Genomic DNA, 25,910 nt, shown 5'->3' with positions numbered 1-25,910 from the left:
GACAGGGACACCAGACCACTGTCCTTAACAAAAACCTGCAGACCCCGCAGAAAAAGAGATTCCTGCTCCTTTCCTTTCCAAGTCTCCTGGATGGTCCATCTGTATCTGCTCTCTCTCTTCAATAAACTCTGCTTTCGCCTCCTGCTGGCTTGTCCCAGCCTGCCAGCATCACTGTGGCAGAAGCAAAGGTGAACTTCAATGAACTGACGAGTCCACGGGACTAGAGGGGGAGCCTCTGGAGAACAGGGCTGCATTCCCCAAACCATGTTCCATGGAACACTGGTTGTGAGACACTAACAAGCACCACTCAGGAAAAGGGTCTAAGGACAAATCAATATATGAAACTGCATGTGCCAAATCTCCCAATTTCAGATTCACAGTACAAATTAGCATATTAGAAAGTCATAAGGTAAAGGAATCTGTTGAAATTTGGTCAAACCAACATCTCCTCATTTTTTTTTTGCAATTACAAATATCACCATGATGAATACTTTTAACATTCTTTTTCCAAGGCATATACAGTGCCTACCATAATGGGATAGAAAGGTATACAATGCTATGAATGTAGTACATTGGAAACGGTGCTAATTTTAGAGTCAGAAAAGTACTGGGTTCAAGTCCTGATTCCGTTGCTTTGCACTCTGAGTTCAAGTCCCAGTTCTGCCATTTTATCTTTGAGACTGTTTCCTCAACAAGACAATAAGAGGAAAAGATTTTCCCTAAGATACAATGCTGTGACTGAAGTCCCAAAATTTGCCACAGATTCCAGAAAGGAAGAGATCACCTAGAGTTCTGATGGTTGGGTCCAGGGCTTCTCAGAAGAGAAGGGACAAGATGTGGGGTAGGATTCAAACAGGTGAAAAACACAGTGGGTGCTTTCGTCTTCATGTGCCTGGCACAGTGCTAAAACACTGTACTAGTGTTAACTTGTTAAACTTTACAACAACCCCACGGGGTGGTCCTATTTTATCGCCATTTTACAGACGGGGAGACTGAGGCATCCAAAGGTTAAGTTACCTGCCTAGAGTGGCACAGCTGATAAGTGGCAGACCAGGATTTGAACCCCCAAAATCCAGGGGCCATGATGTTAATTACTATACCAGGGAGGGGAGGGGTTGGCACTATCAAGGAGGTAGGAGAGCCAAGAGCTTATACAGAAAGAGAAGAACCACCAAGACGGTGCATCCTGACGGGAATTGGAATACGTCACCCCAAAATATGCCTCTTTGACATAAAAATTATTTTGAACTGAAGGCAATCAAGAAGCAGTAAACGTAGAAAAACCTCCCCCTTTTCTGCATAAAGGTAGAAATGCAGAGAAGGCACCAGAGGAATCCGCAAACTTTATTAAGCTAACCCATATCTTCCTAGTTACTTCTTCACCATTTACCACCTCTAGCCCAGACCCCTTTGTCTTGTCAATTCTTCACAAGTTTCTGTGTCTTTGCCTAAAAGATATGAAAGCTTCCTGCTCTGGCCTCATCTTAGGGTCTCCTTCTCTTGTGAAGGCCCCCAGGTTCCTGTAAAACTTCAAATCCGTGTGCGTTTGTCCCGTTAACCTCTGTCAGTTTCATTTTCAGACCCAGCCCTAAGAGGGTCAAGGAACACCTTTTTCTCCCCTAAAATCTCAAACTGTAAAGGGCACAGGAGTCATCTGGGGAATCCACTAAAATGCAGATTCTGGTTCAGCCTGCAGGGATGGCACCTGAACCCCTGCATCCCCGCCATGCTCCCAGGTGCCACCGCCCCTGGTCCATGGACCGCACCGGGAGTGCGGGGTACCAGAGCGCAGTGGTTAAGCATTTGGGCTCAGGGGTCAGACGGGCTTAGGTTGAAATCCCAGCTCTTCCCATTTCTGACCGACCTTGAATAACTTACTTAACCTAGAACCAAGTTTCCTCCCATGAAAAATGAAGAGGGTAATGGGTCCTTGCCAGGAGGCTGTGGCGTGGATTAAGTGATAACTCAGCCCCCTGCCTCCTCTCTCTTCCCCAACTTGCTTGACGGGAAGACATGGGCGGCCAGGCTGGGCCAGCCTGAGGACAGCTTCGAGCAACAGGCCAGACAGTTTAGGTTTTGCCGGAGCTACCAGGGAGCTCTGGGAGCCTCGTGAGCAGGGGGTGACAGTGATGATCAACCTGAGGGTGGCATGCAAGACTGGACTCAGAGATTTAAGGCAGAGATAAGTGAGTGAATCCCCCAAGGTCTGGGGTAAATGCCTGAAGTGAGGGATGCCATCCGGATGGGAGCAGAAGGGGCAGAATTCACAAGACTGGAGTGGTTCTGTGGGAAGGAAAGGAGGATGGTACCAAGTAGGACTGAGGGCTTTCCAGTACAACGATGGGAGAGCAGCAACACCCTCGGCTGAACGGGGGAAGACAGGGATGGCTGGGGCCAGGGCAGTGGGGACATCAGGTGGCATTGTCCAGCAGGCAGCCAATGAGGAGGGCAAGGGCTTGCGAGGGAGACCAAGGCTGGAGCTCTGAGGCTCGTCAACCCAGACACGACCAACCATCAGTGCTATAAGACAGGCTCTGATTGCTCAGGGCAAATGGGCAGGGACAGCAAAAGGCAGAGCCCCTGAAGACGGCTGCCCTGTCCTTTCCCTCTGCTATTTTCTTCCTGTTTTCCCTTCCCACTTCTTTTCTGGAAAGCATTTCACCTTTTCCTTATTTCTCTCCCCTTCATTAAGGCCCTCCAGCTAAGTAAGGCATTTGGGGCCTTCAGGCTGCTTACATTGGTCCTAGAAACATGCCTTTATTAGCACCCTGGTAAAAATAAAAATTCCGTCTCAGTGATCTGATTATCTAATTCCCAAGATGCTAGTAGCTGATAAACAGTCTTCCAGAGGGCATATGCTTCTTTTAAAAAAAAAATCTCTAGAGTCAAACAAAATAATCTCTAACAGTGGAACCTTGAAGGCATGGGGCAGGGGTAGGGTGTTTATATGAGGGAAACCAGTATACAGGTGTCTGTAAGCTGATCTGCTGTGTAGGACTCTGGAGTTTTTTGTTTGTTTTTTAACCCTTTACATACCCAGTTTTAAGGAAAATCAGCTAGAGAAGCAAAATTAATAGGCCTGTTCTTTTGGAGAAGAAGTATAGAAAAAGCTATTCATTTTTTGTTTGTTTTTAAGCAACTACAAGGTGACTTTCAGAAGAGGATGGGGTGGACAACCATGAGGCCATATAGCTGACCCTATCCTGATTGGAGGAAAGAAACACAAGAACAGATCACCGAGGAAAATAAACCTAACACTATTATTTACCATCTTATCTGCTCCCGGTTACAAAGGGACCAGTCATATAACTAAAGAGATTTTTTTTTTGGAATCTCAGCCAGAGGGCAGAAAGCCTTGAGCAGCGCTCTGCACTTCCTGGGTAAGTAATCAGAGCCAAAAGCAGAAGATAAAAGTCTCCTCTCTGATAAGGGAGATGTCTGGCAAGGCTCGGTCAGGACCCCCTGGCCTCTGGGTGCCAAGGCAGCTCCGGAAATGATATGAACCCACAGGCACCGCTAGAAAACTTCCAAGCAGGAGAAGGTGAATTCAAAGCAGCCACAACCCAACCAGGGGTAAAAAAACCCTCAAAGAACAGAAGACATTTAAAAGAATTTGAAAACAGTTCATTGCCTCAAGAGAGTCAGTGATAACAGTTTTGTATATTTCTTTAATCCTGCTACTGATGGTACTTATTCCTAATGTGAGTACATAGAAGTAGGTGGACTTTAACTCACAGCCATGTGCCTGTAAAAGTACCTTTTAAATTCTGAGCCATTTTATTTCAAGGCAGAAGTACTCTCCCCCAGGGCTCTCTCTTACTCTTCAGGGATTGCGTCTAGCAGATCCAACCACAGGATGCTAAAAGTAAATTTATTATGGATCCTTTTCTGTCACTAGGACCTGTCTTGCCTAATATTTTTATACCTATTTTTTTAAAGATTGCATTTATTTATTTATTAGAGAGAGAGCGCTCATGAAGAGGGGTTGAAGGGGAGGGAGAGGGAGAGAATCTTTTTTTTTTTTAATTTAAAAAAATGTTTTAAATTAACATATAATGTATTATTTGTTTCAGGGGTACAGGCCTGTGATTCATCAGTCTTATATAATACCCAGTGCTCATTACAACACATACCGTCCCCAATGTCCATCACCCAGCCACCCCATCCCTCCCACCCCCCCTCCCCTTCAGCAACCCTCAGTTTGTTTCCTGTGATTAAGAGTCTCTTATGGTTTGTCTCCTTCTCTGGTTTCACCTAAAAGGGAGAGAATCTTAAGCAGACTCCACGTTGAGCACAGCGCCCCAAGTGGGGCTTGATCTCACTACCCCGAGGTCATGGCCTGAGCAGAAACCAAGATTCGGCACTTAACCAATGGAGCCACCCAGGCACCCCTATACCTATTTTAAGAAAGTGAGGGAAAAGTGACATAGCCAACTTCACTAGCATGTAGCTGTACTGGTTACTGAAAAATCACATCAGTAGGGATTAACAGTGTGCCATGACAGGATTTCAGTGGCCTTCTTGAACTTGAAGACTCTAAGAATGGTCAGACCTGCCTCAGCGGCCCCCTGCCCCTCCTGCCATCCCCCTATGGCTTTTTCTGCCCCAACTGCACGACCCTGACTGGGGGCCCTTGCACTTACTTAATAGTTCCCCATCTGGAACATTCTTCCTATTTCCTCTTGGCTCCCCCACTTTTTCCCCTTAAGGTCTCTGCCCCAAATACCACCTAACCAGTGAGAACTTCCCTGACCCCCATTCTCCTTTAATTTTCTGTCCCTGACTCATTCTTCTTCACAATACTTTTTTTTTTTAACCAATTGACACACATCATATGTGTCTACACTCTGGCTCCCCCACTTGCAGATGGATACCTCAGGAGCAAGAACCTTGCCTGTTTGTCCCTGCTGAATCCCAGAGTCTGGACAGGGTGTAGCTTTTGAGGGAGGGGGTCGATGGCCATACATGTTTGCTGAATGAAGAATGAGCGTGTGGGGACGCCTGGGTGGCTCAGTCGGTTTAGCGGCTGCCTTCGGCCCTGGTCATGATCCCAGGGTCCTGGGATCGAGTCCCACATCGGGCTCCTTGCTCAGCAGGGAGCCTGCTTCTCCCTCTCTCTCCCTCTGCTTGTGTTCTCTCTGTCAAATAAATAAAATCTTTAAAAAAAAAAAAAGAATGAGCGTGTGACTGGGCAGAAAAGGAATCATGAATTTCAAAGTCAGTAAGGGGACAACAAAAGAATAGAGGTCTAGGAGGGCCTCGGGGGAAATGTGCCTGTTGGAGAAGCGCTGACTCCAGCCCATCTTCTGGGGTCGCCACCCCCTGTGCCTCACTGGAGCCAAGCTCCCTCCAGGGGTGAGGTGGGGAGGGGGTGCTTTGGATGGTGGGTGGCCTGGGGTCAGTGTACCTTCTGCCCTGCCCCTGTGGCACGCTGGCCTCTGGCCTGCTAGCCCCGGCATGACGTGTGGCTGAGGCCCTGACTGTTCATCAGAATCACCCCTGAGTCTCAGGAGGGGCCCGAGGTGCTCCTTTTTGATTCTGGTGTGCGGCCAGGGGGAGAAGCACTGGCCCAGCTCTTGGCATGTGGTGGCAGATCTCACAGCTGCTGGCAGTCTCTGGGGACTCTCTGGGGAGTCCAGCCTCTGGGGACAGCCTCTGGGGACCCCTCACCTTGTCTGCCATCAGCATCTGTGTCCCTGAGACTCCTACACTCTGCAGCCTGTTTCTCCCTTTGCTTGCTTGCCTGATGATGTTTCCTCCACTGATCTGTCCCCTGGATAGGAGCTACCCACTAACCAGGGCGATGGGTGGTCTGAAGCAAACAAACAGAAAATCTCAAATGCCATACATATATCACTCTTTTCAACATCCAGGGCCCTTGCTCCAAATTCCCCATTAACACATCCCCTGTCAGATGCCCTGAGATACAATGTTCATTCCTTTGGAGTCCTTCCTGTCCTTCATCACTGCCCCAGCTTCTCATGGGCTGATCTTTAATATCTCAAGAAAATACCGGGGTTTACCACCTACTCTATGCTTAGCACTACAACAAGCACTTGACAAATATTTAATATAATACTCAGAACAACCCTGTAAGGTATGTACTATTATTCTCATTTTACGATAAGGAGCAGGATCAGCGGGGTTAAGTGCCCCGCCTCAGGTAACACAGCATGTGACTTTCTACTATGAGGCTCCTCGAATTCTCCCATCACTTTCCCAAAAATATATCCTCAGCAATCCCTCAGGTTCATCCCGTGCTGTCTTTGGCCATCGCCACTATGCTAGGGTGCCTGCCGGACACCTGATATCCAGTCCTTGTAAATGCCCCTTGGCCAGTCTCCTTGCTCAGGTCATTCCCTGTGTCGTTTTGAGGCAAATCTATGTTTGCTTTAGTTTGCTTCACAGCCAAGCAGTTAGTGTGGCTAGCTCATTAAATGTCAACACTTAAACTTCGTATTCAACATGGGGTGGCCCATCAAGGTGGCGGTGGGGGGGGCGTGCTCTGTCTTCATGTCCTTCCCCTGCCATAGGGGGGCCTCTCGCCCATGCTCTCCTCCTGGGACTGCTGGCTCAGCAGCCAGAGGTCACATCAGCTGTGACAAGAGAGGGAGGTCTGAAGAGGAGCAGATGGGGAGGCACTTAGTCATAGAGAGTCCCGCACCTGCTGATGAGAGGGTGTTTGGGTGACAAGGACTGTGCAGATGATGAAGGGGCAGGAATATCAGAACCTCGGACAGAACCAGAGCCTTGAAATCATCATTTTGGGTGGGTGCTGGCACCTGCTGGGTCTTCCTTGAAAGACCTCCCTTAATAACAACCCCGGCACTAGGCATGACCTTCCACTCTTCAGCTGTATTCTTGTACTGTCTCACACACTCTTCTATCACCGCTTGCTCGGTCTAAGTGATCTCAGTGGCTCATATTTTCTTCTCCCCAGATAAACTAAATTCCTCAAGTCTCTTTCCTCTGACCTCAGTACAGTATCCCGAGCCCAGCAGGACCGGAGGAAAACTGCTATGACGTGCGATGCCTTTGATCAGCGTGAGACCCGGCAAAGTCACCTCCTCTCCTGGCCCTCGGTTTCCTTTTTATAAACATCAGTTGCATTATCCCCATTCAGCAAGAGCAATGCCTTTTTGCTCAAAACAGTTCATGTTTATTTTCTTAGCTTTACAGTCCCCTTGTAAAGGCAAGGTCTGGACTTGGTCATCTTTACCAAAGCAAACTAATTCTATTTGAGCAATTTACAATAAAATTTATCCCCGGGCTGATAGCACAGACACCCCTTCTAGATGAATTGGAGGAAGCAGAACAAAGTTTGGAGAGCAAGGGGCGTCAGACTCAAGTGCCTCCGGAGAGGGCCCGGCCTGGGTCCAGCTGATGCTAACTGACCCAGCACATTGCACAGTACTTGCTGGGTGGGGTAAGGAAGAGGAGGAAGTTTAAAATACATAGTTTCTGCCATCAAGGAACTTCCTCTCTAGTTGGGACAGACAACATATTTAAAGTTGATGACGTGTCACAATGAGACAAAGGAGTGCATAAGCCTGAAGAAATCTTGGGAGTTCAGTGAGTCCAGGAAGGCTTCCTGGAAGAGGCAAGACCTGAGCTGGATCTCTAGGGCTGGAGAGAGCTGGTAAGTGCAGGTGAATCCACAGAAGGAAAAGTCAACAGGTCTTCAAAGGGGAAAAATTTAAGAAAACCAAAAACATGCCATCTTCTCTTTTTCCTTTCTTTCTTGTTTCTGATTTTAAAAGGGATCCACGCTCACATGTGTACATTTGTAAATACGAATAAATAAAAATGAGTGTAAACATCACGTAATCACACTCTTTGTAATTAACTATTAAACTTTTAGTGAATTTGTGGTAAGTATTCATGTGGCTTGCAGATGCTGTATTAGACAGCACAGAGATATGGATCCTTTCCATCATCACAGAAAGTTCTATTAAGCAGCACTACATTAGAATATTTTCATACTGCCTTTTCTCAGATCAGTTCATCTGTGTTAGAGAATGTGGATATCTTAATTTGATGGGTCATAATGTTCCATGAGAATTCTTGAAGATACAATTGTATGTTCTTTCTTTTCTTCACAAGTTAGTTCTTGCTCTGCTCATTTCTTTTTCAGTTTCCTATAAAGTTTGTTGTTTCCAAAAAAAAATTAGTGTATTTGTTTCCGTGTTTGTGCATATTTTTAAATATAAGCATAAAATTGGAATCCAACAGTAAAGTGTTAAAACCTTTCTTCTTTTTGTACTATATCTACCTTCCCACTAAATATTTTCCAGAACCTCATTTTCATAGCTACTCTGCTCCACCTTTTGACCAGACTCTCATTTATTTAATCATTTCTCCCTGTTGTTTCTAATTTTTCATTATCCTGAATGATGCGGCGATTTGCCCTTGGTAATTAAAGCCGGGAATGGTGCAGGGAGAGCCTGGTTTGGTTTTATTGGGGGGTCAGGAAATCAAATGGTAACCTGTGGCTGCCAGACTTGTGGCGCAGTACAGGGGGAACCTGTGGGGGCCAGCACCTGTCTCTTGCTGTCCAGGAAGATTCGGGAACAAAGTGACCAAGAGTATGCACTGATGAAAATGAACTTGCGGAAGGAGGCAGGGTCCAAGCTTCCAGATGGGGTTTATTGGGAGTGGAATTAAACAGCAAATGAACTGTCCCCGGGGAGACGGTTTGGGCCAGACCATGTCTGACAAACCAGTAGCTGTCAGCAGCCTGACCTTTCCGAGCCCCCCATGCTTCCAACACGCTCACTGCTTTCCGGCCAATCTTGGTTAATCTGATTGCCACCTTAATTGAGGATGGGGAGGAAAAAAAAAAAAAAGGAAATGTGTCCAGTTGATTTCATGTCAAGCCTTCCATTCTTTACTAACTGTAAGCTTCCCTGGGCTTTGGTATCACTCTTCAAGTGAGAAATTCATTAAAATAAACAGAACGTGGGACGCATGGGTGGTTCAGTTGGTTGAGTGTCAGACTCTTGATTTTGGCTCAGGTCATGATCTCAGGATCCTGAGATCAAGCCCCCGGGTCAGGCTCCATGCTGGGCATGGAGGCTGCTTAAGATTCTCTCTCTCCCTCTGCCCTTCCTCCCCCCTCCCTCTGTCTCTTTCAAAGAAAAAAGAAATAAGTAAAAATAAACAGAATGTTTTTCTATTCTTTGTCTCTTAGAACCACTGACAGTGGGAAAAATTTATCCCAACTATTTTCAGGAGCCAGACAGCCCAGATTCCAACCCCAGTTCCAGGTCTCACCAACTGTGCACGCTTAGGTAAGGTATTCAAGCTCTCTGTGCCTCCGGCTACACATCAGCAAAATGGGCATAACAGAACCACTTCATTGGTTTGCAGTGAAGACGGGCTGAGTTAACACAAGTGAAGTTCTGAGAAGTCTTCCTAGCATACAATAAGCACTCAGAAACTATTAGCTATTATCATCATTAATATTGCTCTCATAATGATTATTAAAATCTCTTTCCCAGCTTATGAGAGAGAAGGCAAGACAGAATAAGATGTAATTTCAGAGAAAGAATTATTTATTTTTATACTTGGAGTGTGAACTAAAGCACAGACAACTGTTTAGAGGTTTAAATCCACATACACAGAGCAGGATTGCGGAGGTAATAAGAGATGGGATGAAAAAGTAATTTTGAGAGGAGACTAAATTTGAACACTATTGAAAAGAGAAGGATTCCATTGAATTGTGAGAGAAGGAGGGCTTTCCATGTATCTAGAGGGTAGAAAGGATACACTGGCATTTCCTGAGTGCCTATGATATCAGGTGCCTAGGTTAAACACTTCACAGTGAAACAAGAATTCCATGAGGTTAGTATTGTCACTTTTCGGAGAAGAAAACCAAAGCTCAGAGAGATTAATTAATTTTATCGAGACCACACAGGGAGTAAGGAACAGAGTCAGGAACAGGGCAAGAGAGGCCCTCTGACTTCAGAACAGTGGTGTGCATAAAGATTTAAAGTGAAAGTAAATATGTCAGGCAAGTTTATGAAGAAAATGTGCTCAGGTGGAAAAAGATAATTTCCAACGTGGATTTTTTTTTAAGTTATATGTAACTGACGATGAAATCTGAACCAGCTCTGTGGATTGTACCAGTGTCAGTTTCCTGGTATTGATGCTCAGTGATAGTTATGCAAGAAGCAAACATTGGGGGTGGTGGATGAAGAGTTCACAGGTCCTCCCGGTACATTTCTTTGCAACTATCCTTGAATACATTTTTCAAAATAATAATTTTTTTAAAAGTTGGCATATAACAAAGGCAAAGGCACTTGCTTTGCGTGGAGGTGGTAACTGGCAGAGGACCTTGACATAGGACTCTGATCTGCTCCCAGTGGCCAAGACCAATGTCACGCCAGAGCCTCTCCCACTGCCCCTTTGAATGACCAGCCAGCCCCATGCTAGCTTGGGCTACCACTGGAAGGAGAAATAGGCTTGTCAACACATACATGGAGCACCTATTATGGGCTCCCATCGTGCCAAAAGCCACCTGGGTATACAAGGTGCTAACAAGACACAGGTCTGGTTTTCAGGACTCTTACAGTCTCTTTGGAGAGAAAGGCACAACCAATAAATAAAATGTAAGCCAGCCTGGGCAGACTGAGGTTTCTCAAGCAAAGTTGCATGTGTTCTAGCAATTCAGAGAAGACTGAATTAGGCTGGATTGGTTAAGGAAGATTAACTCACTGCAGGAGGTAGAATTTAGGCAGAGCCTTGAAGGATGTGGGCCTACCAGGTACTCACTCCAAATAGAAATTGTGTCATAACATAGCTACACTTTTGTATTTTATAGCATACAAAGAACATGCTTTGGAATTAAGCAAAACTAGGACTACAAACTATGTGATCTCAGACAGGTCATCCAAGCCTTCTGCTGGTTTCCTTGTCTGCGGAAGATGAACAAAACACCTAGCAGGAGCTGCTACACCATGGGTGCTCCGTAAATGTGAGCTGTCTGGTCCCCGTATTTCATAAGCATTTTTCCTCTTGCTGAATTGTCATCATAAGCATCATTGTGAATGTGACTTAAAATCCCAGTGAGGAGATCTCTAATCATTTTGCCGAACTTTTCCATATTATTTGACATTTATCTTGTTTACATGTCACACTATCAAAAATAATGTTAGAATGAGTGTGTGTACAATGCAGCTTTTTTTCATTTTCTGGATTATTTCCTCGGGACAGATTTCCAGAAATTGAGAGAGTATCTCGTAGGTGAGGGGGAGTTATCTGAGGGTTTGATGAAAAGCAGGTATGAGAGGGTGAGAATCGTGTACTGGGAAGACCAACAAGAGTAATCTGGGAGGGTTGACTCTGAGTTCGGAGAGAATGGAAGAAGGGGGCCACCAAGAAAAGGAGCAGGAACCAAGGCTTAGGACGAGAAGGGCCAGAGTCAGGATGAGGGAGAAAAAGAGAGAGAAAGGGCCCGATGGGCTGCAGCCTGAGCAAGAATAGCCCGTGGCCCGGGCTGACAGCAGAGATGGAGGCTGAAGCCCAGCGCTTGCAACTAGTGACCAAAATAGGGACCCCCCCCCACGTCCAGTGGCGCCTCACTAGCCACACTGGTCCTGGAGATGGCTGAGAAACTCAGCCACGGCTTCAGTTAGCACCATGTCAGAGTGATGTATGCGAGATGTGGCAACGGCCATGACAAGGAAGGTGAATTGAGGCCAGAGTCTGAACACTGTCCAGTGAAATCAATGCAACTAAAGCTGATAAAAATCTGGAGGGAAAACAATGGAGAGGAAGGAGCCTTCCAGCACCGGCTCTCCTGTTTTCCTGATGTCTGCTAATCACCGGCACAGGATACACGCTCACCATGATGTTTGTAAACAAAGGAACTCGGAGTGAAACGTAGCCAGCTGGCTGGAATGTATTCGAAGAAGTAACTTAAGTGAAAACCTCACTGGCATAATTTTGAAGACTCGGTGACAACCTGGAGACATTTTAGGATGGGGTGTTTGATGAGAAAGGTATATGCTAACATGTGTCCAGGGCACAGCCCGAACTAGTAAAAATTAAGTCGAGACAGGAGATGTTCAGGAAAGGAAACAGCTTGACCTGTTGGGGGTATCAAACCAGAGCGAAATTTCTCCTTTGTTTTCATGCCCAGGAACACAGGATATTTGCATTCTTTCCCCCAGTTCCGCTTGTCTGTAAGCCCGATTAGCAGGCTCTATTCCCTCTGAGATGCTGCTCCCTTCCCTGTTCTCACTTCCATTCCTTCCTCCTTTCCTGGTTCTTGGTTGGACGATGGCCTGTTCCCTCTCTTGGCTGTGGAGGGGCGATTTCCAAATTATAGGATGCTACCTGCTGTTCGCCACATTCCTCCTCCAGGGTTAAACTTTAAAATCACCACCAGTAACCCCTGGTAACCACTGGGGAAAAAAAACCTAGCACAGAATCTTTAACAATTTTTATTTCAGCATGCTTTGAAATTGGGAAAAAAACAAAAACAAAAGAAGCCCGAGATAAGATACACTGTGGCCACGAGAACAGGCAAAGGCTTCTCTCTTCACTTCAATTCACATGGACTCCCGGCTATTTCCAAGGCCTCCTCCTCTTTTGCTTCACTTAGAAAATGACTCTCTGGTACAGATCAGACAATGAATCTTTGTTTGACTCGTTGCTCAACACCCAATTTTCAAGTGCCAGCAAATAGATGGGCCTTTAAGCCCAGTTACCTTATTTTGTGCCCCAAAATGGGAATAATGACCTATTTGAGATTCTTCCCCTTGGTTCAGAATTCCATTCTCAGTATCTGCACCTGCCCCGATGCACAGGGAAGCAGATACAAATGGGTTGGTGGCTTTGTCTGGAAACAGCCCACACGGTCTTCAGGAGGGAACTGGCTAGGTAAACCAGTGAACCCCCAGGCAACGGATGCTGTGCAACAGCTGAAATTAATAGAGGTGGGATCTGAGCACTGTTCCCAGGAACTCTCCAAACATACTGTCAATTCGAAAGGAGGCTGCAGAACACGTGTAGCATGATACCATTTCTGTGAAACACTCGCAGGCCAAACAAACTCGGCGTATGTGTAAATATGTGTGTAAAACAGGCTGTAAATGCACCCAGAAAGTCTGGTAAGGATCCCCACAATGCAGGGTTAGCAGCGGTTACCTCCAGCGTAGGGGCTGCAGCTTGGGGCCTGGGGAGGAGGCGACAAAGTCCCCACCACGGAAGGCACTAGCCACATGTGGTTTTTTAAATTAAACAAAATTTAAAGCTCAGTCCCTCAGGCACAGCAGCCACATTTCATGTATTCAATAGACACACGTGGCTAGTGGCTACCGTATGGAACAACGCAGATACAAAACCTTTGCATAACCGCAGAAAGTTCTCCTGGGCAGCTCCAACTTAGACCTTTAGCTTTTATTTCAATTTCCTGCCCCCACAGAAATGTTTCTGTATTATACAATACAAAACAATGTGTTATATATGGGTAATACATAAACATACATAATTTCCACGTTTCTTCCATTTTCCCTTCAAATGTGATAGGAAGAATTTTCTGTTCAAATATTTGGATTCCGAGAGTTTAAACACACACACACACACACACACACACACACACACAGGTTGTTTTCTGCACTTGCTCATCTTGGTTCTTGCTGGAATTTTGACACAAAGTTGCTGTGAAAGAGCCAGGAGTCATTCCAATTATTCACACATGCACACACCCATGCATGCAACACAAACCCATCCAGTACCTTAGACGGGGTAGAAGATGAAAAGAAATAGAATGCAGGGGGCTCCTGTGCCCTTGGGTGAAAGCATGTGCACAAGCAGACTTAACAAAAGTTAGTACAAGTGCCCCTGGAGTCAGAGAGCCAGCCTGCTGGGACTTCCAAGAGTGGAGATGTTGTTTCAGTTTAGCTGCATCCCAATAGAAATGAGGCACAGATAATATTTGGACAAACATGAGAAGCAAGGGCATTCCAGGCAGTGGGAACAGCATCAGCAAAAGCTCAGAGGAGCCAAGTCCAAGGGAGCGTTGTGAGAAAGGTCATTGGCCCATCTACCTGGGGCAGTGTTAGTGCAGCTGAAGTGTTGCGGGGGGCAGGTGGTGAAGTGCCCCCAGATGGCAGGCCAAGAGGAGAACTGTCATTATTAGTAAATGGCAGTCTCAACCACCTTTTTTTTTTTTTTTTTAGGTAATCTCTACACCCAACATGGGGCTTAAACTCACAACCCCAAGATAAAGATCACATGCTTCACCGGCTGAGCCAGCCAGGCGCCCCTCGACCACATTTTATTGTGCTGAGGAATGTGTAGGGAATCTACTTCCAATGGATGAAACATGGATGGAGAGTGGTCTGCCCCTCCCATCGGCCACTGGGAATGAGACTTCCCTGACAGGGGGTCAAGGAAGGGGTGAACTAGCAGTGCCCACTTTGCGATGTGACGAACGAGCGTAAGGGAGTCACACTGGGTGAGTATATGCCAGGGTGGCCAAGGCAAATTCAGTCTCTCGCCACAGTGGAGTGGTGATTAGGTAAAAAAAATGGAGGAAGGACGGGCTTCTGCTTGGTGGCTCACCTGCCCTGGAGCAAGTGATGACATTTGGGATCAGGGTGGAGGACCAGAAATGAGGTGGGCAAAATGTGAGCTCCCTTAAGCCTCTCTCCCTCTCTTTTCCCGTGGGGATCACCAAGGAGAGTTGACAGCTGAAGAGGAGGAGAGGGACTTTCAGGGGAGACACTTGGAGACAAGTGAGGGCAGATCCTCATGGCATCTGCACAGCGACGGGAACGATGCCTGCCATCAGACAGTGGTGAGCACCCAGAGGCCACCTGTCATGGCAGTTTGGGGACGGAGGGAGTTTCAAGAAGTGCAAATGGTCGGGGCGCCTGGGTGGCTCAGTCAGCTAAGTGTTTGCCTTTGGCTCAGGTCACGATCCCAGGGTCCTGGAATTGAGCCCCACATCAGGCTCCCTGCTCAGTGGGGAGTCAGCTTCTCGCTCTCCCTCTTCCTTTCCCCTCACTCCTGCTCTCTCTCTCAAACAAATAAATAAAATCTTAAAAAAAAAAAAAGAAGTGCAAATGGTCAAGATAGGGAAAGCCTGAATGCTGGGAGGACAGGGAAGGCATGCAGCTCGGCAGTCAGGCGTCCACTCTCAGCTTACCGGACAGGTTTTCTGTAGAGGGGACAGTGGAATCTCAAATTGAATGGGTAAGTGGACAGCCATCATGGAGGGAGGAGGAGAGGTGTAATGTCAGCTTCCATTGCTTCTGGTTTAGAAGTGTCTAGAATATGACATGAGTCATTTTATTTAACAATAGCAAAGGTAATGCTTGGTCTGTCTATGCATCCATCATGGCGGACACGTTGCTTTGGCAGCTCACCACCCCCACTGCCAGGCATGCGTACTTGAGGACCCACAGGCCACCTCCAGTATCAGTGGCGCAGGTCCCTGGGCAGGGGGTCAACTTCTGAGATGGTCCTCACACCGTGTGCTTCTAGAGTGGCCTCAGGACCCTAGACATATTTTGTAGCTTTGATGATAGAATTACTGTTAACAGAACATTGTTGCTCTTTTATGATTTCCTTAGTACTACTTAATAAGCATTGTTTATCAATATAAGTAGTGTCCTGGTTACATTTGTGGAAGAAAGTATTTTGTGGCCCTTTGAACCCCAGGGAATCCTAATCAATGAGAGCAAAGGGGGAAAAAGTTAATCCTTATGTGTATAGCTCTCTGTAAGGTGTTCTGACCTCATAGTGGGAATTCATTCATCTGAAATGTATTACTCTGAATACAGCACACTGAGGCATTTGATTCTTTTTTTTTTTTTAAGGACACTTGAACTATGGGAGATAAGAAGCCTTCCAATAAATAAGTCCTGCCCTCAAAAAGCTTGCAGAACAGTCAACAGAATCTGTCACATGAAAACAGTACAGCAGTAGAAATTTCACTGGCAATTTGGTTTAAGTTTGGAGCTAAGAACTAGAAATTAGGATTTAGGATATACAACACCTGTATGCCTTCCCCATCCCCATAATATGTCCAGCTTCCTACTGTGGTCACCGGGCAGCCTATAAAAAGCAAGGTTACTCACCTCCAGCTTTTCAAATGAACACACGGTATCAAATATAGAAACCAGAGGAAGCTTCATTGTTATGGAGCCAAACTGATTGAGAGCAAGTGTGAGTGCTCTAAATATATAGAAGAACTAGCAGATTTAAGATGCAGACTCTTACAGGCTATGAATCCAAGATCAATCACTGAAGAGTCCAAGTATATAATCAGAGAGTCTGTCACAGCACGAGCTGTCGGTGCCAGAACACAAAATCGGCACCACGCCCAGAGCTGCTAAAAAATAAAGCCAGGACCAGGGTGGTCGTGGTGCCAGAGGGAAATTTCAGAAGCAACACTTTTGAAATGCAAAACAGAAGCAGGAGCAAGTACCAGAATTCTGCAAAAATGCAAAACAAGTACTAGGTTGAGTCATACTAAAAATGCCAAGTAAGCAGCAGGCCAAGCACAGCCAAGACCCATTTTTAATGAAGCAGCTCCAGCGCACATGGGTGCTCCGGACATACCAGCACGAGGAAGAAAGTCCTTCCAGCAGGTTCTGCCCTCTGCAAAAGCAAAAAGCTGGTGGACTAAGAAGGCAGCTCAGCCGAGTGCAGTGCATCTCTGAGAGCAGAAACCCAGCTGGAAAGGAACAGCTCCTTCAAAAGCTCTCGATGAGGAGTGCAGAATGCCTCCTTGGAAGCATATCCTCGGGCCCTGTTACTGCCATGTTATCATTAAAAAGGATGTTGGCAGTAACACTTGTTACTGTAATTATTGTAATTATGACCTTACCTGTTAATACTAACATCAGCGGACATTGGACAGTTCTCATTATGTGTCAGGAACTATGAAGAGGTTTGAATGCATTATTTTATGTAATCCTCCCAACAATATTCAGCTGAGGTCTACCTGTCCCCATTTTACAGATGAGGAAAACTGAGACTTAGAGCAGTTAAGTAACTTATCCAAAGTCACACAACTGTTAGGTGAGGTAGCTTTAATTCAAACCCAGGCTGTTCACACTTGTTCTGGCCTGCCAAGGAGACACTGAGATTCATTCCTTTCCATGTGTCATTAGGACAAAAAAAATTAGCCAGGGAGGTACAGGTCTGCACAGAGATATCATAAGCCAGCACATTATTAAGAATTATTAAGAACAGGTGAATAATAAGGCCATTAAAGGCTCTGAATTTCTCAGCAAAAGACAGGACTGTGGGCTGTGAGGTCTCAGCAGCCCCACGGAGGAAATGGAAAAATCAATCCTGAACACACGCCCGGCCCCGCTCAGCCATCACCCAGACCTATGTTGGCACCGAGATGCTGCTGTAGGCATGGTCAAGCCAGGATTTATTTTGTCATTCAAAGTCCCAGAGAATGCCAGCGACAGTGCTCAGAAGGCCTTCCACCAGATGGCCCTGCTCTGCGGGCCCTCTGCCCACCGCCCTGCCAGCACCATCAGCTCCCCAGCTACCAGCGACGAGCTGGCCTTCCCGGGGCGGCCTCCTCCACTCTCTGCTCAGCACGGAAGTTGTCTAGCAGCCTAACGCCCGTGACCAGCCGCTCTCAATGGCCGCTTTTCCTGGGGTGCTGGGGACCATCTGGGGCTGTGGGTAAGATCCCCGGTGCCGGCTGGCACAGGTCCTTGGCTGTCTCCCGGCCCGCCGACTTGCCAGCGATGCAAAATAGACCCGCTATTGTTTGCGTGCGTGTTTTCTTCTTCTCCTGGGTTTCTTACGGTCTTATTGTAATATAATTAACATGCAGTAGATGCTCAGATCTTAAGACTTCACTGCCTTGAGTTTTGACAACTGTTTATACGCTTGTGTCACCACCACTCAAACAAGAGATAAAACATTTCAGATCCCTCTAAAGGGTCCCCCTTTCTAGTCAAGCCCCTCACCCAACCACTATTTGATTTCTAATTTCTCTAATCATAGATTTGTATTTGCATGCATTCTTGCATAATTGTTTCTACAACATAATTAGGAGATTCTAGATAACTCTCCACAGGCTTTTGACGATGAAAAATACTTCTAATTATATTTACGTTCTGCCATCATGCAACACATGCTCACTACACAAAATGTGAAAAATACAAACTATTTTTTAAAGAAAATTCAAAAAACATCCGTGATCCTATTGAGCAGAAATAACCATGGTTAGTATTCCAGTAGATTTCTTTCAAGGCTAGTACATACGCATTGATTATAGGCTGGCTCCCTAGTGGAGCATGAGCTTTTTTGTAAATAAATAAGTCTTGTTGCTGCTCACCTCAGAGAGGGCCATTTCAAGCTGCCGGTGTGAGAGGCAGCTTGATCAAAAATTCAACCTGCAATTTAGGGCACCAGCCCCTCCAATTCAGTGGGGGACACCGTCTGAATTCACTGTTTATTTTCTTCTGTGGAATATGTCTTGCACACCTTCTCCCCTGGACCTCTCACGGAGCTTCAGTTTCATTACTCCCAAGGACAATGGCTAGCTCCTTGGGATACACCCCCCACCAAGATGAAGACACACTTGCCCCCCACGCAGACCACCCTTGATGCAACCTCCAAATCTCATCATCATTCCAGCCACTTCCACAACACAGTGTTCCCCCACACAGACACACCCTCAATTTTATTTACATAAATCTTCTTTCTTAAAAAAAAAGTGGTACTTTAATGATATTCATTCAACTTGGAGGAGTTTTTCAGAGATCCAAAGAATATGATGACATCATAATTTCTGGTCTCTTTTTCTATACACCCCTGAGCAATCAGGTGACTAATGCTAGGTCATCAACCATGTCTGAGGCTGAATAATATCCCATGTACGTATAGATCACATTTTGCTTATCCATTTATCTGTGGATAAGCACTTGGGTTGCTTCCACTTTGGGCTATTTTAAATAATACTGCTCTGACCGTGGGTGTACAAATACCTTTTTGAGGCCGTGTTTTCACTTCTTTTGGTATATATCCAGAAGTGGAATTACTGGATCATATGGTAATTCTATTTTTAGTTTTTTGAGGAACCGCCTTACTGTTTTCCATAATGGCTGCACCATTTTGCATTCTCACCAGCAGTGCATAGGGCTTCCACTTTCTCCACATCCTCGCCAACACTTATTTTCTGGTTTTTTGATAATAGCCATCCTTGTGACTCTGAGGTGATACATCGTTGTGGTTTTGATTTGCATTTTCCTAATAATTCGTGACGCTGAGCGTCTTTTCAGGGGCTTGTTGCCATTTATATATCTTTGAAGAAATGTCTATTCAAGTCCTTTGCCCATTTTTTAACAAGTTTTTTGTTGTTGAATTGTAGGCACTCTTTTTTTTTTTTGAGAGAGAGAGAGAGAGAGCGCGTGTGGTGGGTGGGGAGGGAGGGGCAGAGAGAGAGAGAGAATCTTAAGCAAGTTCCATGCCCAGTGTGGAGCCTGATGGGAGGCTCGATCCCATGACCCTGAGATAATGACCTGAGCCAAGATCAAGAGCTGGATGTTTAACTGACTGGGCCACCCAGATGCTCCAGCACTCTTTATATATTCTGAATAGAAATCTCTTATCGGATATCTGATTTGCAAATATTTTCTCCCACTCCATGGGCTGCCTTTATACTCTGTTGATAGGGCTCTTTGGTGTACAAAAGTTTTTAATTTTGAGGTAGTCCAATTAATGATGACAATTTCAATAAAAATCCAGGCATAATAGAAGAAAATAACATTGGAATGAAACAGACCTGGTTCTTTTCTTAGCTATGCCACTTAATGAACTGGTTGACCTCCAACAAGTCATTTAACTTTTCTGAACTTTTTTAAAAAGATTTTATTTTTAAGTAATCTCTTCTCCCAAAATGGGGATCGAATTTAGAACCCTGAGATCAAGAGTCACATGGTCTACCGACTGACCCAGCCAGATGCCCCCTTTTCTTTTCTTTTCTTTTTTTTTTTTTTTATAGATTTTATTCATTTGACAGAGAGAGAAAGACACAGCCAGAGAGGGAACACAAGCAGGGGGAGTGGGAGAGGGAGAAGCAGGCTTCCTGCGGAACAGGGAGCCTGATGTGGGGCTCGATCCCAGGACCCTGGGATCATGACCTGAGCCAAAGGCAGATGCTTAACAACTGAGCCAGCCCCGTGCCCCTGGATGCCCCCTTTTCTGAACATTCTTATCATTATCTGAAAATGGGTCGGGGGAAAAGAATACCTCCCATCCAGGATTTTTGTTAAATATGAATATACATAAAGCAAGAATCGTAGCACCAGCACTTGGAATGTACACAGCTCTTATCCACACTTACCCCAACATACTTGTCAGCTTGCATCATCCCATTCAACAGGACCCCAGAACAGACACTCTTTGTATTAACAAAGGGATCATTACCCTCATCTGATCAATGATAGCCAGGTTACATAAAGGACCTGAGATCACAGTGTCTACATTGCTATCTGGATCTTTTGAAAACTCCCATTGTGGGTGCACCCTCAGTCCCTGCTTCCCCGCCCAGGGGACAGACAGCTGCTCCAACCCATTATCAGACCCAAGAACTGGGGAATCCTTCAAGACCATCCAGTCCAGCTCTCCCAATTTGCAGATGGTGAAACCAAAGCTGAGGGAGGTTAAGAATTTTGCTCAAATTCACAGAGCCAGAATCAGCCCTGATGGCCAACTCTCCCTCCCAGCACAGAAATGAATGTCCTTGACCAAGCAGAAGGAAAGCCTTGTACGACGTCCAGCACCGCCCACTCCTCAGAACACTCAGCCTTGTTCTTCTCTGACAGTGTTGTCTGGGGGGAAAAGGACATTCTTAGCGGTGCTGTGGAATAGCTTTGGGGCAAAACTTCTCAAGACAGATGTGTGTACTGTATTTACCAGCTGCTGGCCCAGGCAGCTCGTAGGACCAGGCACTTTCAGGAGTTTGATGGGAGCAATATGGGAAGACCTTGGTTTTGTTCCCTTTTCTATTCTGTCTGTATATGACCAAGATTCGCACACCGGTGCTTCCGCTCAGTGCCTCCACCCTCCAGCTCTGAGACTGAGGGTGCACAAGGCTGTGTAGTGCTTTATCCAGGAACATTCTGGTCAGGTGCTTCCAAGCAATGCAAAAACACATTTCATTGCCTTTGCCTCCAAGGGCCTTTTTATCTTTCTTGTTTTACGAAAGAATAATGCACAAAAGATATGAATGGAAATCAAAATAAAGATTTACCCATAATTATACTACTAAGTGACCTTCCTTTTTGAAGAAAAAGATCGTGACATTTATTCTGAGCTCCACAAGCCAAGGAGGAAATGTGGGAGAATGTCTCTCTAACTGCCCTTCACCATTTTTTGCGGGCAGGCCAAGCGACTGTTTCTCATGACGAACACTGTCAAAGTCTAGAGGAAAATTCAAATGGTTATATTCTGGCACATTCTTTACTCCATACAGCATTATGATCAATGGGGGAAGACAAAGTAAAATGGTGAAATATTGCTGCTATCACTACAGGGTTCTTTCTGAGACACCGCCCCCCCTGCCCTGCCCACTATCATTGGTGCCCTGGAAACATAGGCTGCTCCGTTTAGATGGATGAATGGATGGATGGATAAATGGCACATATAATTATTTTATAGTTCAATGCAAACATCTGAGCTCTTACTACATACCAAAGATCTCTGCTGGATGCTAGGAAAAATAGAGATAATTAAGATACAGGCTGTGTCTTCAAGAGTGTCACAGATCTAGCATAGAAAGAAAGAAATGACATTCGGTGTGACAAATAAATGACAAAAATAACAGCAGAGCATAAGATACAGTGGGGACCCAAAGAAGACATGGCAGGAGGCTGCGGAGCTCTTGATTTTTTCAGCATCATCTTGGATGCTTCTGCTCTAGAAGCATCCCTCCTGTACAAGTAGTGAGAAGACATCCTATTACAGGTACTCCTTTTAAGGGATCTCTGCCAAGGTCTTTACAAATGTTCTTGTAATTTGGGGATTCTTTTTCATACAATTTATAAATGTTATTTAAAGTATTATCTACCTAAAAAGAAAGTTGGGACACAGAGCGAAGTCTCTCTCAATAAGCAGGAGATGAAGCGTGGAGCTCTGCCAAATTAGAAGCTAACACTCCTGCTTCCCAGGTGCTTGAATTTATATGGGTCCTTCTATAGGGTGATGACAAAGTCAGTATTTGAACCCAGATGCCCTAATTCTCAGATTTATAGTCAGACCACAGGATGTGCACTAGGGCACTGAGCTTAAAAGTCCTAGATATAAACCTACAAGGAATCCATGCCAAATCTACTCAAATATTCAGTTTGGAATTCTTCCCTTGCAGTGAAATTTGCTGATTGGCATAAGGCACACTAATTGCCACAAGGTACAAAGGCAGTGTTTGATCTCACATGAAGCTCTGTGAGCACCTGCTTAGAAGACAGTGGAGAGAAATGACTTCCACCAGCTGCATGACCTTGAGCAAATTGTTGGACTTCCAAATCTCTGTGCCCTCAGCTCAACCACAGAAAGAATGGCATCCACCACCCAAGGACAGTTCTGAGTGGAGATAATGAGTAGAATGACGTGGAATAAGCATTGCTAAATGTCAGGAAGGCACAAGAATGTAGCATAGTACGTGCTGTGGGGAGCGCTGTGAACTGTGTAAGACTGATGAATCACAGACCTGTACTCCTGCAACAAATAATACGTTATATGTTAATAAAAAGAAAAAAAGAGAATGTAGCATAGTGTAAGACTTGGCTAAAGGGGCCATGTCTGCCCTCTTTGTGGTCTCTGAGATTTTCTTGTCTTTCTGGTACAGGGATGAAAAGGGACATGGTCACGGACCGCCAATCCGTGGCTGGTCCTCTAGGAGACCGGAAAGCTCTCAACATCATCAGCGTCACGGCTGTCCCATCTCAGGGGCCCAATCTGGCAGGCAGATTTCACAGAGGCAGGGGTCTAGCTCACAGTATGGAAGCAGCTCTCTGGTTTTACATTGTTTTTACCAGACCCTTCCATCTAAGGCATTTAACAAACACAATCTAAACATAACATTTCCATCCTCGTACACAGGGATCGTCAGTGTTTCTGGAGAGGTCATGGGCATGCCCCAGAAGCATCCATTAGAATTGCTTGCATGGGGATAATATCACCCTTGATAGGCATAGTGTTCTGCAATGGAAACACACTCAGCTAGACATTATCTCATTTGACCCCCGAGCATACTCTCACTACATCAGGCAGACTGATTATCCCTATTTTACAGGGGAGGAAATGGGCTCAGAGGGAGGGGAACTGTCCAGGGTCCTTTGGCTAGGAAGTAGCCATCTGGGACTGGGGCCCCTGTCCCCCTCTCCCACACACCACTCAGTCCTGACCCACCCCTCAGAGGCAGCGATTCCCATATCCAGACTGGCTGGACCTGAAGACACAGGGAAGGAGTTTTAATTCATAGGCAAACTGTCGAGAAGCATGAGGTCCTCCTGCTAAAGAAGGTCCCCAGTCTCTGTTCTCCTTCAGGTCAAGCACTGACCGTGGAGCCTGTCCTTAAGAACGCTGCCATCTAGGCATGTGCGCGACTCCGTGGTGGTCATGACAGCCCCCATCTGCCCCCCTACCTGTCCCTGTCTCTGAGATGCACGCCCAAGCCTCCTTGGTTCTCATGCCCTCACGGGCTCCTGTATCCTGTCTTCTGGCCCCACCAACCTGCTCTCCTGGCTCCTCTTCTACTTACTTATCCACAGCTAGGGCTTTCCCGGGGCCCTTGCTCTCCCACAAATCAAAACAATGACAAAGGAGGTAAGAAGGGTGCCCAGGGGCAGGGGATCCCACCGAGAAGTGAGGGCTCCCAGATTCCGTGCTGACTGGCTTAGGCCCAAAGGGAAGGCACATCCCCCTCAGGGGTCCATCCCTGTCTTCTGCACTCCCCTGCACAGCCAAATTGACATGCATGAGTGTGAGGTACAGTGAGCTCTGCAAAGGAAAGGCCTGGATTCTCTGAAACATTCAGAATATTACAGGGCCAGTGCTGTGGCAAGGAGGGGGGGGTGTCCATACTCCGCCTAGGTTGAAATCCCAGTCCTATCATATAACTGTGTAGCCATGGGCAGGTTACTAAACCCCTCAATGCCTCCATGTTCTCATTTCTAAAATGAAAATAATAATCCCTAACATAGGGCGCCTGGGTGGCTCAGTTGGTTAAGCGGCTGCCTTTAGCTCGGGACCCCAGGGTCCTGGGATCGAGTCCCGCATCGGGCTCCCTGCTCGGCGGAGAGCCTGCTTCTCCCTCTCCCTCTGCCTGCCTCTCTGCCTACTTGTACTCTCTCTCTCTATCTCTGTCAAATAAATAAATAAATAAAATCTTTAAAAAAAATAATCCCTAACATAGTTTGGGGAAGATTAAGTCAGTTAATACATAAAAAGTGCTTAGACTACTGTTTGGCACACAGTAGGGCCCAGTGAATGGAAACTGAAGTAATAGTAATTGTACTGCTATTCAAAACACATTTAAGGCTGAAATACGTAGAGGGTCAGGAGTTACAAGGTAGATAAAAAAGATGACACTTAGCTTAGGAGTCATTCTTTGAATAAAGTTTTCCAGTGCCTTACTCTGTACAAGGCAGTGTCCTATGCCCTAAAGAGGCAGTAGGGAGAGAGAGAAATGAGTTCCCTGTCTTCATGGAGCTGTTTTCATAGTGAGGGTATGCTGTTTTCCCTGTTTTCATGGCAGTAGGGAGAGAGAGAAATGAGTTCCCTGCCTTTCTTTTTTTTTTTTTTAAGATTTTATTTATTTATTTGAGAGAGAGAGAGAGCACATGAGAGGAGGGAGGGTCAGAGGGAGAAGCAGACTCCCTGCTGAGCAGGGAGCCTGATGCGGGACTCGATCCTGGGACTCCAGGATCATGACCTGAGCCGAAGGGAGTCGCTTAACCAACTGAGCCACCCAGGCGCCGGTAATGAGTTCCCTGCCTTTCAAACAGGCAGTAAGGAGAGAGAGAAATGAGTTCCCTGTTTTCATGGAGAACAGACCAGAGAAATACTAGATTGTGATAACTAGCTGTGCCGGGAGGTAAACTAAGGCACATGAATGGGAGTGACCAGTAACTGTAAAGGCAGGAATGGCTTCTCCAGGGGGCAACCTCTTTGAAGGCTCACATTCATCCGTGGAAGGAGAAATCACATCCATGAAGGGGGACAAGAGCCTCAGTGAGTCTTGGCTTATGGCAAACTAGGAAGGAAGCTGAGAACAGAGCCAGGGGCAATTTCAAGGTGTGGAATCAGAACCCACAAACTTGGATTTGGACAGGTCTCAGTGCTCTCCAGACTGGTATAGAACAGATTAAAGGAACTACAGAAGCAAAAGAAAAATCTAATTTAGACCAATATTTATGAAATATCTCCTCTTTTTGGAGGAACTCAGGGAGGATTTTCTTTCAGATCTTAGCATCTCAAAAAGCTGTTTTGGGCCTAGGCAATTGAATAAAAAAAACACATATCTACAGATGCTATGAGTCTTGCAAATGACTTTTCCCCTCTTTTTCAGCCTACAGGAAGCTCAAAACTGAATTTCCTGTAGAAAACTCAAAACTGAATTTGCAACAGGGCCTGCTGGTATGCACTTTTTTCCCCCTGAAATAACTTTATTCTCAGCTTTTTTTCTGTATAATTCTTAGACTTTAATTGCTCTGATCTCTTTATTTATTGTAATGCAGATATGTGTACATGTGTATATGTGTGTGTATAAAGTATAGGCTCCAAATCATCTTTAGAACAAGTTAGATTATAATAACTTTACAGCCCTAAGTAATTTAGCACCTATTTCAAAATAAACTATTTTCTTTTTCTTTAAAAAATTTTTTGAATTTTTTGAGAGAGAAAAATAAACTATTTTCTAT

General features: G+C 45.7%; 1 protein-coding gene and 1 long non-coding RNA gene across 5 annotated transcripts in view; one reads left to right on the top strand and one right to left on the bottom strand.

The window, feature by feature from the left end:
* Positions 1 to 25,910, bottom strand: part of EFR3B (EFR3 homolog B) — an 88,563-nt gene that overhangs the window by 56,167 nt on the left and 6,486 nt on the right. The window lies entirely within an intron of this gene.
* On the top strand, positions 7,581 to 16,770 carry LOC141373485 (uncharacterized). Its single transcript, XR_012379546.1, has 3 exons — positions 7,581 to 7,639; positions 9,191 to 9,290; positions 15,831 to 16,770. It is a non-coding gene; the product is annotated as an uncharacterized lncRNA (long non-coding RNA).

This window comes from Callorhinus ursinus, unplaced genomic scaffold (assembly GCF_003265705.2).
Source record: "Callorhinus ursinus isolate GAN/ISIS: 27379988/994484 unplaced genomic scaffold, GSC_fseal_2.0 scaffold10, whole genome shotgun sequence".
NCBI classification, from domain to species: domain Eukaryota; kingdom Metazoa; phylum Chordata; class Mammalia; order Carnivora; family Otariidae; genus Callorhinus; species Callorhinus ursinus.
The sequence above is the reverse complement of the archived record's forward strand: the minus strand, read 5'-3'. Positions and strand labels throughout refer to the sequence as shown.